The sequence below is a fragment of the Microcebus murinus genome, chromosome X, assembly GCF_040939455.1.
Source record: "Microcebus murinus isolate Inina chromosome X, M.murinus_Inina_mat1.0, whole genome shotgun sequence".
NCBI lineage: Eukaryota > Metazoa > Chordata > Mammalia > Primates > Cheirogaleidae > Microcebus > Microcebus murinus.
In genome coordinates, this window is record NC_134136.1 from 123,420,155 (window position 1) to 123,432,942 (window position 12,788).

At 40.5% G+C, this 12,788-nt stretch overlaps 1 protein-coding gene across 1 annotated transcript in view; it reads right to left on the reverse strand.

Annotated features, from left to right (window-relative positions):
- Positions 1 to 12,788, reverse strand: part of DGKK (diacylglycerol kinase kappa) — a 121,715-nt gene that overhangs the window by 44,593 nt on the left and 64,334 nt on the right. The gene's annotated exons all lie outside the window — the stretch shown is intronic.

Below are 12,788 nucleotides of genomic sequence, written 5' to 3' on the forward strand. Positions count from 1 at the left end.
CAGCCCCACCCCCACACAAAGACTTACTGACTGAGCGGGGCCATTCCAGCCCCTCCCTGACAGCTTTTACCAGAAGCAGAGAAGAGAACATTGACCCCTGCTAATAGCATTTGTGCTGCCTGAGGGCAGGCTTAACCAATCCAGCTCTGCCCAGACTCACTCCCAGACCAGCCCTCACTGAGGTGGAAAATAAGGACATACCTGGAAGTCCCAGGGCCCCACACACCACCTGAGGCACTAGAGTGCCTCTCCAGAGGAACAAGGGCTGGATATAGGACCCAAAAACAAGAGTGTAGTTTGCTCCTCCCAGCAAGTGCCACCTACTGACAGGGAGGTCATTCTGCACACACTTTTAAGGCATCTAGTGACTCATCATACTGGGTGTGGTCAAATCTCATCCACAACACCACACACTGGCTCAGAGACTAAACAGGGTGTATCATTATCCAAACAAAAACATAAAGGTAAGAAGCAAAAAGTGATCCACATGGGAAGAAATCAGTGAAGGAACCCTGGAAATATAAAGACTCAAATGAAAAGCACACCTGCAAAGAGGAACATGAGCCCCTTAGAAATGGACATTAACCAAAATCAGACCACTAAAATAACAGAAGAATTTTGAACATGGATTGTAAGAAAATTCAATGACTTGCAAGAAAAACTAGATAATCAACACAAAGAAACCACAAAAATATTCCAGGACCTGGAAGAAAAATTCACTAAAGAAATTGAAATAATGAACAAAAATCAATCCGAACTCCTGGAAATGAAGAATCAATTCAGGGAACTACAAAACACAATGGAAAGCCCCCAAAACAGGGTAGATCAAACAGAAGAAAGAATCTCAGAAATTGAAGATAACACCCTCTAATTAAATAAATCAGTCACAGAGATAGAGCAGAGAAATAAGAGAAAAGAGCAAAGCCTACAAAAGATGTGGGATTATGGGAAGAAACCTAATGTGAGGGTTATAGGGTTACCATAGGGGGAAGAAGAACACACTCAAGGGCTGTATAAGCTATGTGAAGATATAATACAGGAAAATTTCCCAGGACTTGGTAAAAATCCAGATATACAGGTTCAAAAAGCTCAAAGGACCCCTGGAAGATTCAATGCAAAGAGGAAGACATCACGACATGCAGTCATTAGACTGACCAAAATATCAACTAAAGAGGCCTGTAAGATGAAAGAAGCAAGTAACAACAAAGGAAAGGCAATCCAAATAACGCCAGACTTCTCTACTGAAACCTTACAAGCAAGGAGAGACTGGGGCCTCATTCTCACTCTTCACAAACAGAATGATGCCCAGCCTAGAATCTTATTCCCTGCAAAACTAAGTTTTGTATATGAAGGAGAATTCAAGACATTCTCAGATGAGCAAAGACTGAGGGAACTCACCAAGACAAGACCAGCCCTTCAAGACGTACTCAAAACAGTGTTACTCACAGATCAGCACAATAAACACACATGAATGTAAATCTACTCAAAAGCTAAAGATCAAAGGCCAGTTACCACAATGGCTCAAGAGAGAAAAAAAAAAAGCAACAAAGTTCAACCCAACATAATGAACAGAAATCTGCCCCACCTATCAGTTATCTCAATAAATGTGAATGGCTTGAACCCCCCACTCAAGAGACATAGGCTGGCCAAATGGATAAAAAAATACAAGCCAAGTATCTGCTGCCTTCAGAAAACACATCTAACCTGCAAGGATGCAGTTAGACTAAAGGTAAAGGGGTGGAGAACAATATTTCAAGCAAACAGAAGCCAAAAGAAAGCCCGCGTGGTGGTGCTGATTACAGATAACTTAGTTTTTAAATCAACAAAAGTAATAAAAGACAAAGAAGGTCACTATAAAATGATGAAAGGTACAGTTCAACATGAAGACATAACAATTCTAAATATATATGCACCCAACCTAGGTGCACCCAGATTCATAAAGCAAACTCTACTTGATCTAAACAAATGGATAAACAACAACATCATAACAGTTGGAGACTTTAATACCCCACTGTCAGCACAGGACAGATCCTCCAAACAGAAAATCAACAAAGAAATAATGGACTTAAACAGAACTCTAGAACAAATGGGCCTGACTGACATTTACAGGACATTCTACCCCAAAACCACCGAATATACGTTCTTCTCATGAGCGCATGAGTCATTCTCTAAGATTGACCATATCCTAGAACACAAAGCATGTCGCAAACAATTTTAAAAATAGAAATTATAACATGTATCTTTTCAGATCACAAAGGAATAAAAGTAGAAATCAACCCTAACAGGAACTCTCATTTCTACACAAAGTCATGGAAACTAAACAACCTTCTGCTGAATGATCACTTCCTAAATGAAGAAATCAAGATGGGAATCAAAAGATTCTTTGAACTAAATGACAAAGGAGCCACAAGTTATCAAAACCTGTGGGACACAGCTAAATCAGTCCTGAGAGGAAAGTTTATTTCCATAAATGCCTATATCCAAAAGTCAAAAAGATCACAAGTATACAATCTAATGAATTGGCTCAAAGAACTGTAAAAAAAGAATAGACTGACTCCAAATCCAGAAGAAGAAGTGAAATCATTAAGATCAAATCAGAATTAAATGAAATTGACAACAGGGAAACCATATGGAAGATTAATAAAGAAAAAGTTTGTTCTTTGAAAAAATAAACAAAATTGACACACCTTTGGCTAGAAAAATTTCTAATAAGCTCCTTCGGGGACAATAAAGGAGAAATTACAACTGATGCCACGGAGATACAAGATATAATTTATGAATACTACAAAAACCTCTATGCACACAAACTGGAAAATATGGAGAAAATGGACAATTTCTTAGAAACACACCGCCTCCCTAGGCTCAACCAGGAAGAAATAGAATTCCTGAACAGACCAATATCAAGTACTGAAATTGAAACAGCAATAAAAGAATCTTCCTAAAAAGAAAACTCATGGACTACATGGTTTTACACCCGAATTTCAACACACCTTTGAAGAAGAATTGGTGCCTGTCTTGCTGAAATTATTCCACAACTTTGAGAGGAATGGAAACCACCCCAACACCTTTTATGAAGCGAACATAACCCTGATACCAAAACGAGGAAAGTATACAACAAAAAAAGAAAAATACAGACCAATATCCCTTATGAATATAGATGCAAAACTTCTCAACAAAATCCTAGCCAACTGAATCCCGTGCTTGTCAAGAAAATAATCCATCACAACCAAGTGGGCTTCGTCCCAGAGATGCAGGGATGGTTCAACATACACAAATGTATAAATGTAATTCACCATGTAAACAGAAGCAAAAACAAAGACCATATGATCCTTTCAATTAGTGCAGAAGAAGAATTTGACAAAATTCAACACTCTTTTATGATAAGAATGCTCAACAAAATAGGCATAGATGGGGCCTACCTAAAAATGATACAAACCATATATGACAAACCCACAGCCAATGTCATACTAAATGGGGAAAAATTAAAAGCATTCCCACTTAGAACTGGAACAAGACAAGGTTGTCCACTATCTCCATTTCTATTCAACATAGTTCTGGAAGTCCTTGTTACAGCAATCAGACAAGAGAGTGGAATTAAGAGTGTCCAAATGGGAGCAGAAGAGATCAAACTCTCACTCTTTGCTCATGACACATTATACCTAGAAAACCCCTTCAACCAAGAGGATTCAACCAAGAGACCCCTTGAATTGATAAATGAATTTGGTAAAGTCTCAGGATACAAAAGCAATACACAGAAATCATAGGCATTCATATACGCCAACAACAGTAAAAGTGAGAACCAAATCAAAGACTCAATTCCCTTCATAATAGCATCAAAGAAAATAAAGTACCTAGGTATATATTTAACTAAGGAAGTAAAAGACCTCTACAGGGAGAACTATGAAACACTGAAGAAAGAAATAGCAGAGGATGTAAACAGGTGGAAGAATATACCATGCTCATGGTTCGGCAGAATCAACATTGCTAAAATGTCTATACTACCCAAAGTGACCTACAGAGTCAATGCAATCCCTATCAAAATACCATCATCATTTTTCACAGGTATAGAAAAAATAATTTTATGCTTCGTATGGAACCAGAGAAGACCTTGAATAGCAAAATAAATCCTAGGCAATGAAAACAAAATAGGAAGTATCAATTTACCAGACTTCAAACTATATTACAAGGCTATAGTAATTAAAATAGGTTGGTATTGGCACAAGAACAGGAACATTGACCAGTGGAACATAACTGAGAACCCAGATATAAAACCATCCTCGTATAGCCAACCAATCTTCGACAAAGCAGACAAAAACATACCCTGGGGAAAAGAATCCTTATTCAACTAATGGTGCTGGGAAAGCTAGATTGCCACATGTAGAAGACTGAAACAGGACCCACATCTTTCACCTCTCACAAAAATCAACTCACGCTGGGTAGCAGACTTAAACATTAGGTATGAAACTATTAGAATTCTAGAGGAAAACGATGGAAATACTCTTCGAGACATTGGTCTAGGCAAAGAATTTATGAAGAAGACCCCAGAGGCAATCACAGCAGCAAGAACAACAAATAAATGGGACCTGATCAAATTAAAAAGCTTCTGCACAGCAAGAAACTGTCAAGAGAACAAACAGACAACCCACAGAATGGGATAAAATTTTCGCAAGGTACACGTCTTATAAAGGGCTGATAACTAGAATCTATTTAGAACTCAGGAATATCAGCAAGAAAAAAATCAAACAACCTTATCAAAAAGTGGGCAAAGGACATGAATAGAAATTTTTCAAAGAAGACAGAATAATGGCCAACAAACATGAAAAAATGCTCAACATCTCTAATCATCAGGGAAATGCAAATCAAAACTGCAATGAGGAAAAAAGATGGCGGATGAGAAACACCGTCAGACAGAGTGTCTCTGCAGAAAAGATAGATTCTAGCAGAAGTCAGAAGAAAGAAGCAAGAACATGAGCTGACATCGGATGAAGGTCGAAAGGAGGAGTACCTGAGACCACGGGAGACTCCACGGGAGGAGGTCACGGAGGAGAACTGGAAGCTGGGACCACCGGAGCAGCCTGGAGACCAGCGGGAAGTATCGGCTGTTTCCCCTCCGCTGCATCCCGGACTGCTGGTGGGCTCCCCAGCGAGTGGAGAGACCTTCGGACACCAGCCCAGCGACGGCCGCTGCCAGTGAGCGGTAAGCCAGTGGCAGACGTGGCACCGGGATCCCAACTCCCTAGGGGCACCTCCGTGTGCACAGACCCGAGCCGAGTGGCAGACGCCATATTGCCTCCTCCTCCTCTCCCCCGACCCTACCCGCGGCTGCCCAGAGAGACAGAGAGACAATATAGCCACCAGCCGGAGGCACTTACAGGGAATGGGACCTTCCCTTTTGGGGCCCTACAGCTGACTAAGGGGAACTCAGACTGTGAGCTCCCTACCTGCCAGCCCTCCCAGGTGCTGCTAGCATGGTAATCCCAGAAGAACGGGGAAGACTCTGAGGTAGAGAGACATAGACGCAGCTTGGGCTCCCTGTGTGTGAATTGGGACTGGCACTGCTCTCCCTGGTGGGGATATAGTTTGAGCTCTGGGACCCAGAGGTCAGACCTGCAGACCACATCCAGTGCACCGAGGCTTCACATTGCCGGAGGCACAGAAGGAATACTTGTGAACAGCCTACTGCGGTGTGTGTGCCTTCAGGGGCAGATCAGCATCCTAGAGGGCAACCCTCCCCCTAAAGGGAGGCCCTGCACCCAGCCAGGGGGCGTTCCCGCATAGGGAACCTCCCCGCAGGTAGCACAGCCATGGGAGGAGTGGTGGCGTGTGGTCTGGCCTGCGGGCTGAGGCCCAGCAGTAGCTGCGGAGCTGGGGATGGTGGAAAGAAGCCAGGCCAATTCCAGACTGAGAGTCTCAGACAGCCGCATCCCCACAGGCAGACTCTCTGACTGAGCAGGGCCATTCCAGCCCCGACCTGACAGCTTTTCCAGGAAGCAGAGAACAGAACTTCGACCCCTGCTAACAACATTGGTGTTTCCTGAGGGCAGGCTTACCCAACCCAGCTCTGCCCAGACTCTCTCCTAGACTAGCCCTCACTGAAGGAGAGAAAAGGACACACCTGGAAGTCCCAGGGCCCCACCCACCACCTGAGGCACTAGAGTTCTCTCTATAGGAACAAGAGCTGATAACAGGGAATAAAAACGACTGCGTAGCCTGTTCCTCCAAACAAGCGCCACCTACAGACAGGGAGAGCATCCAGCACACCCTTATCATGACAGGGAGTGGACGAATCTCACCCACAGACACCACCTTCTAGCTCAGAATCTAAACAAGGCGTGTGAATACCCAAACAAAAACCGAAAGATTGATATAGGAAGAAATCAGCGAAGGAACTCAGGAAATATGAAGAACCAAACGGAAAACTCTCCCCCAAAGAGGAGCCCCAGCCCCCTAGAAACGGGCACCAACCAAAATCAGGCAACCAAAATGACAGAAGAGGAATTTCGTATGTGGATCATAAGAAAACTCACCGAGCTGCAACAACAACTCAATAACAAACACATAGAAACCACAAAAAGCCTTCAGGATCTGGAAAAAGAAATGGACACAATGAAGAAATGTTTAACCGAACTCCTGGAAATAAAGAATCAATTCAAGGAACTACAAAATACAGTGGAAAGTCTCAAGAACAGGGTAGATCAAACAGAAGAAAGAATCTCAGGGCGTGAAGGTAACACCCTCCAATTAAATAAATCAGTCACAGAAATAGAGCAGAGAAACAAGAGAAAAGAGCAAAGCCTACAAGAGCTGTGGGATTATGTGAAGAAACCTAATGTGAGGGTCATAGGGTTACCAGAAGGGGAGGAAGGTAACACTCAAGGGTTGGACAAGCTGTTTGAAGATATAATAGAGGAAAATTTCCGAGGCCTTGCTCAAAATCTTGTTATACAAGTTCAAGAAGCTCAGAGGACCCCTGGGAAATTCAATGCAAACAGGAAGACGTCACGACATGCAGTCATCAGACTGACCAAAGAATCAACTAAAGAGTCCCTTCTAAGAGCTGTAAGACAAAAGAAGCAAGTAACATACAAGGGAAAGCCAATTCAAATAACACCAGACTTCTCTAATGAGACTTTACAAGCAAGGAGAGACTGGGGCCCCATTCTCACTATTTTGAAACAAAACAATACCCAGCCTAGAATATAATTCCCTACAAAACTAAGCTTCGTATATGAAGGAGAAATAAAGACATTCTCAGACAAGCAAAGGCTCAGAGAATTCACCAAGACAAGACCAGCCCTACAAGAGGTACTCAAAACAGCGTTACACATGGAACATCATAATAATAACCCACGAATATAAAAACAACCAAAACCCAAAGATATTAAAGGCCAGATATTACAATGGCGCAAGACAGAAATCATAGCAACAACATCCAACCCAACAGAATGAACAGTAATCTACCTTACCTATCAGTTCTCTCAATAAATGTGAATGGCTTAAACTCTCCACTCAAGAGACATGGGCTGGCTGAATGGATAAGAAAATACAGGCCAAGTATATGCTGTCTTCAGGAAACACATTTAATCTGCAAGGATGCATATAGACTAAAAATAAAAGGGTGGAGATCAATATTCCAAGCAAATAGAAGCCAAAAGAAGGCTGGTGTGGCAGTTCTAATTTCAGACGATTTAGTTTTTAAAACAACAAAAGTAGTGAAAGACAAAGAGGGTCATTATATAATGGTGAAGGGCACAGTTCAACAAGAAGAGATAACAATTTTAAATATATATGCACCCAACTTAGGTGCACCCAGATTCATAAAGCAAACCTTACTAGAGCTAAGCAAATGGATTAATAGCAACTCCATAATCGTCGGAGATTTCAACACCCCACTGACGGCACCAGACAGATCCTCCAGACAGAAAATTAATAAAGAAATAATGGATTTAAACAAAACTCTAGAACAACTGGGTCTGACTGACATTTACAGGACATTCTACCCAAAATCCACTGAATATACGTTCTTCTCATCAGCACAGGGGACATTCTCTAAGATTGACCATATCCTAGGACAGAAAGTAAACCTGAAGAAATTTATAAAAATAAAAATCATACCATGTATCTTCTCAGATCACAGTGGAATAAAAGTAGAAATGAACCATAAGAGAAACTCACATTTCTACACAAAAACGTGGAAATTAAACAACCTCCCGCTAAATGATTAATTCATAAATGAAGAAATCAAGATGGAAATAAAAAATTCTATGAAGAAAACGACAATGGAGAGACAAGTTATCAAATCCTCTGGGACACAGCTAAAGCAGTTCTGAGAGGAAAGTTTATCTCCATAAATGCCTATAACCAAAAGTCAAAAAGATCATAAAGAGACAATCTAATGAAATGACGCAAAGAGCTTAAAAAAGAAAAACAGACCCACCCCAAACCAGCAGAAAAAGTGAAATCAACAAGATCAAATCAGAACTAAACGAAATTGAAAATAGGGAAGCTATTCAGGAGATTAACAAAACAAAAAGTTGGTTCTTTGAAAAAATAAACAAAATTGACACACCACTGGCTAAGCCAACGAAAACCAGAAAAGAGAAATCTATAATAAGCTCCATCAGAAACAAAAAAGGATATATCACAACTGATCCCAAAGATATACAAGATATAATTTATGAGTACTACAAAAATCTTTATTCACACAAATTGGAAAATGTGGAGGAAATGGACAAATTTCTAGAAAGACATAGCTTCCCTAGGCTCAATCAGGAAGAAATAGATTCCCTGAACAGACCAATCTCAACTGCTGAAATAGAAACAGCAATTAAAAATCTCCCTAAAAAGAAAAGTCCTGGTCCAGATGGCTTCACACCCAAATTTTACCACACTTACAAAGAAGAACTAGTACCTATCTTGCAGAAACTATTCCACAACATCGAGAAGACCGGAAACCTCCCCGACAACTTTTATGAAGCGAATATTACTCTGATACCAAAACGAGGAAAGGATGCAACAAGAAAAGAAAGCTACAGACCAATATCCCTAATGAATATAGATGCAAAAATTTTCAACAAAATCTTAGCTAACCGAATCCAGACACTTATTAAAAAAATAATCCATCACGACCCAGTGGGCTTCATCCCAGGGATGCAGGGATGGTTTAACATAAGTAAATCTATAAATGCAATTCACCACATAAACAGAAGCAAAAACAAAGACCACATGATTCTTTCAATAGATGCAGAAAAGGCTTTTGACAAAATTCAACACCCTTTCATGATATGAATACTTAAGAAAGTAGGCATAGAAGGGACATACCTAAAAATGATACAAGCCATATATGACAGACCCATAGCCAACATTATACTGATTGGGGAAAAACTGAAATCATTCCCACTTAGAACTGGAACCAGACCAGGCTGCCCACTATCTCCACTTCTATTCAACATAGTGCTGGAAGTCCTGGCTATAGCAATCAGACAGGATAGTGAAATTAAAGGTATCCAAATAGGGGCAGAAGAGATCAAACTTTCACTGTTTGCTGAGGATATGATATTATATTCAGAAAACCCCAAGGATTCAACCAAGAAACTCCTGAAACTGATCAATGAATTCAGTAAAGTCTCAGGATACAAAATGAATACACAGAAATCAGAGGCATTCGTATACACCAACAACAATCAAATTCAGAACCAAATAAAAGACTCAATACCCTTCACAATAGCAACAAAGAAATTAAAGTAGCTAGGAGTATACTTAACCAAGGAGGTAAAGACCTCTATAGGGAGAACTATGAAACACTGAGGAAGGAAATAGCAGAGGATGTAAACAGATAGAAATCCATTCCATGCTCATGGATCGGCAGACTCAACATCATTAAAATGTCTATACTACACAAACTGATGTACAGATTCAATGCAATACCTATTAAAATCCCATCAGAATTCTTCACAGATATAGAAAAAATAATTTTATGCTTTGTATGGAATCAAAGAAGACCCTGAATATCAAGAGCAATTCTAGGCAACAAAAACAAAATGGGAGGTATTAATATGCCAGATATCAAACTATACTACAAAGCTGTAGTAATTAAAACTATCTGGTATTGGCACAAAAATAGGAATATTGACTAGTAGAACAGCTCTGAGAATCCTGATATAAAACCATCCTCATATAGCCATCTCATCTTTGACAAAGCAGACAAAAATATACGCTGGGGAAAAGAATCCCTTTTCAATAAATGGTGCTGGGAAAACTGGATAGCCACCTGTAGAAGGCTAAAACAGGACCCACACCTTTCACCTCTAACAAAAATCAACTCGCGCTGGAGAACAGACTTAAACCTAAGGTATGAAAGTATTAGAATTCTAGAGGAAAAAGTTGGAAACACTCTTCTAGACATCAGCCTAGGCAAAGAGTTTATGAAGAAGTCCCCAAAGGCAATCACAGCAGCAACAAAAATAAATAAATGGGACATGATGAAACTACAAAGCTTCTGCACAGCTAAAGAAATAATTATGAAAGTAAACAGACAACCTAAAGTATGGGAGAAAATTTTTGCATCCTACACGTATCGCATAAAGGGCTGATAACTAGAGTATACTTAGAACTCTCGAAAATCAGCAAGAAAAAATCAAATAACCCCATTAAAAAGTGGGCAAAGGACTTGAACAGAAACTTTTCTAAAGAAGACAGAAGAATGGCCAACAAACATATGAAAAAATGCTCATCATCTCTAATCATCAGGGAAATGCAAATCAAAACTACAATGTGATATCACTTAACTCCAGTGAGAATGGCCTTTATCAAAAATTCTCCAAATAACAAATGCTGGCGTGGATGCGGAGAGAGAGGAACACTCCTACACTGCTGGTGGGACTGCAAACTAGTTCAACCTGTGTGGAAAGCAATATGGAGATACCTTAAAGCGATACAAGTGAATCTACCATTTGATCCAGCAATCCCATTGCTGGGCATCTACCCAAATGATCCAATGACACTCTACAAAAAAGACACCTGCACTTGAATGTTTATAGCAGCACAATTCATAATTGCAAGGCTGTGGAAACAGCCCAAGTGCCCATCCAAGAATGGATTAATAAAATGTGGTATATGTGTACCATGGAGTACTATTCAGCTCTAAGAAACAATGGTGATATAGCACATCTTATATTTTCCTGGTTAGAGCTGGAACCCATACTACTATGTGAAGTATCCCAAGAATGGAAAAACAAGCACCACATATACTCACCAGCAAACTGGTAGTAACTGAATAGCACCTAAGTGGACACATAGGTACTACAGTAATAGGGTATTGGGCAGGTGGGAGGCGGGAGGGGGCGGGTATAGATATACATAAGGAGTGAGATGTGCACCATCTGGGGGATGGTCATGCTGGAAACTCAGACTTGTTGCGGGTCATTTATTGAAATCTTAAAATCTGTACCCCCATAATATGCCCCAATAAAAAAATAAATAAATAAAAGAAAAAAAACTGCAATGAGATATCACTTATCTCCAATAAGAATAGCCTTTATCAAAAAGTCCCCAAACAATTAATGCTGGCATGGATGTGGAGATATAGGAACACTCCTACACTGCTGGCGGGACTGCAAAGTAGTTCAACCTCTGTGGAAAGCAATATGGAGATACCTTAAAGTGATACAAATAGATCTACCATTTGATCCAGGAATTCCTCTACTGGGCATCTCCCCAAAACATCAATTGACACTCTACAAAAAGGACACCTGCACTCCAATGTTTATAGCAGCACAATTCACAATTGCAAAGTTGTGGAAACAACCGAGGTGCCCATCAATACATGAGTGGATTAATAAAATGTGGTATATATACACCATGGAGTACTATTCAGCTTTAAGAAATAATGGTAATATAGCATCTCTTGTATTTTCCTGCATAGAGCTGGAACCCATTCTACTAAGTGAAGTATCTGAAGAATGGAAAAGCAAGCACCGCATGTACTCCCCATCAAATTGGTATTAATGGATCAACACCTAAGTGTACATATGGGAATATCATTTATCAGGTGTTGCACAAGTGGCAGGGGAGGGGATGGGTATATACAAACATAATGAGTGACATGTGCACCGTTTGTGATATGGTCATGCTTGAAGCTCTGACTCAAGGGTGGAGAGGGGCATGGGCAATATATGTAAACTTAACATTCATATCCCCATAATATACTGAAGTAAAAAAAAGGAGAGTTGGACTCAAGTGTTAGCAATACAGAAACTACTCACCAAGGGGAAAGTGCTGGAATATGCTAATATTTATAGCCATGCTTATAAAAGAGAAATGTAATCATAAATTTCTATCTGGGCTGGGCCAAGGAGGTGGGGTGCCTCAGGAGTGAAAACTTCTGGAGTCAGAAGAGCAGATGGCTGCGTAGGGAGAGTGGTGATATGTAGAGGAAAGTTTCTGCCACTCTTGAGACACAGGGAGAAAGATTGGTGGCCTCAGGAGAGGAAAGAAATTGGGAGCTGAATGATGTCTGAGGCCACTTCTTTTTTGCTTGCTCTCTTCCCCTTCAACTCTTCACTTTGAAGCCCGGGTAATAGAGCACTACTCGTTCTTTCTACTAACTCTTTCATTTCTCATTTGCACAGATAGACAACCAGAAAATGGTCTAGGTGAGCTGGCTTAGATTGGGAATCTACCAGTCAGGTTGACTATGAAACCTGTGGAAATTATGTATTTTACAGACAGGGAGAATGAAGACTCAGGACTTCCTGGGATTGGCAGTTCCACACCCCTACTCTTCCTAG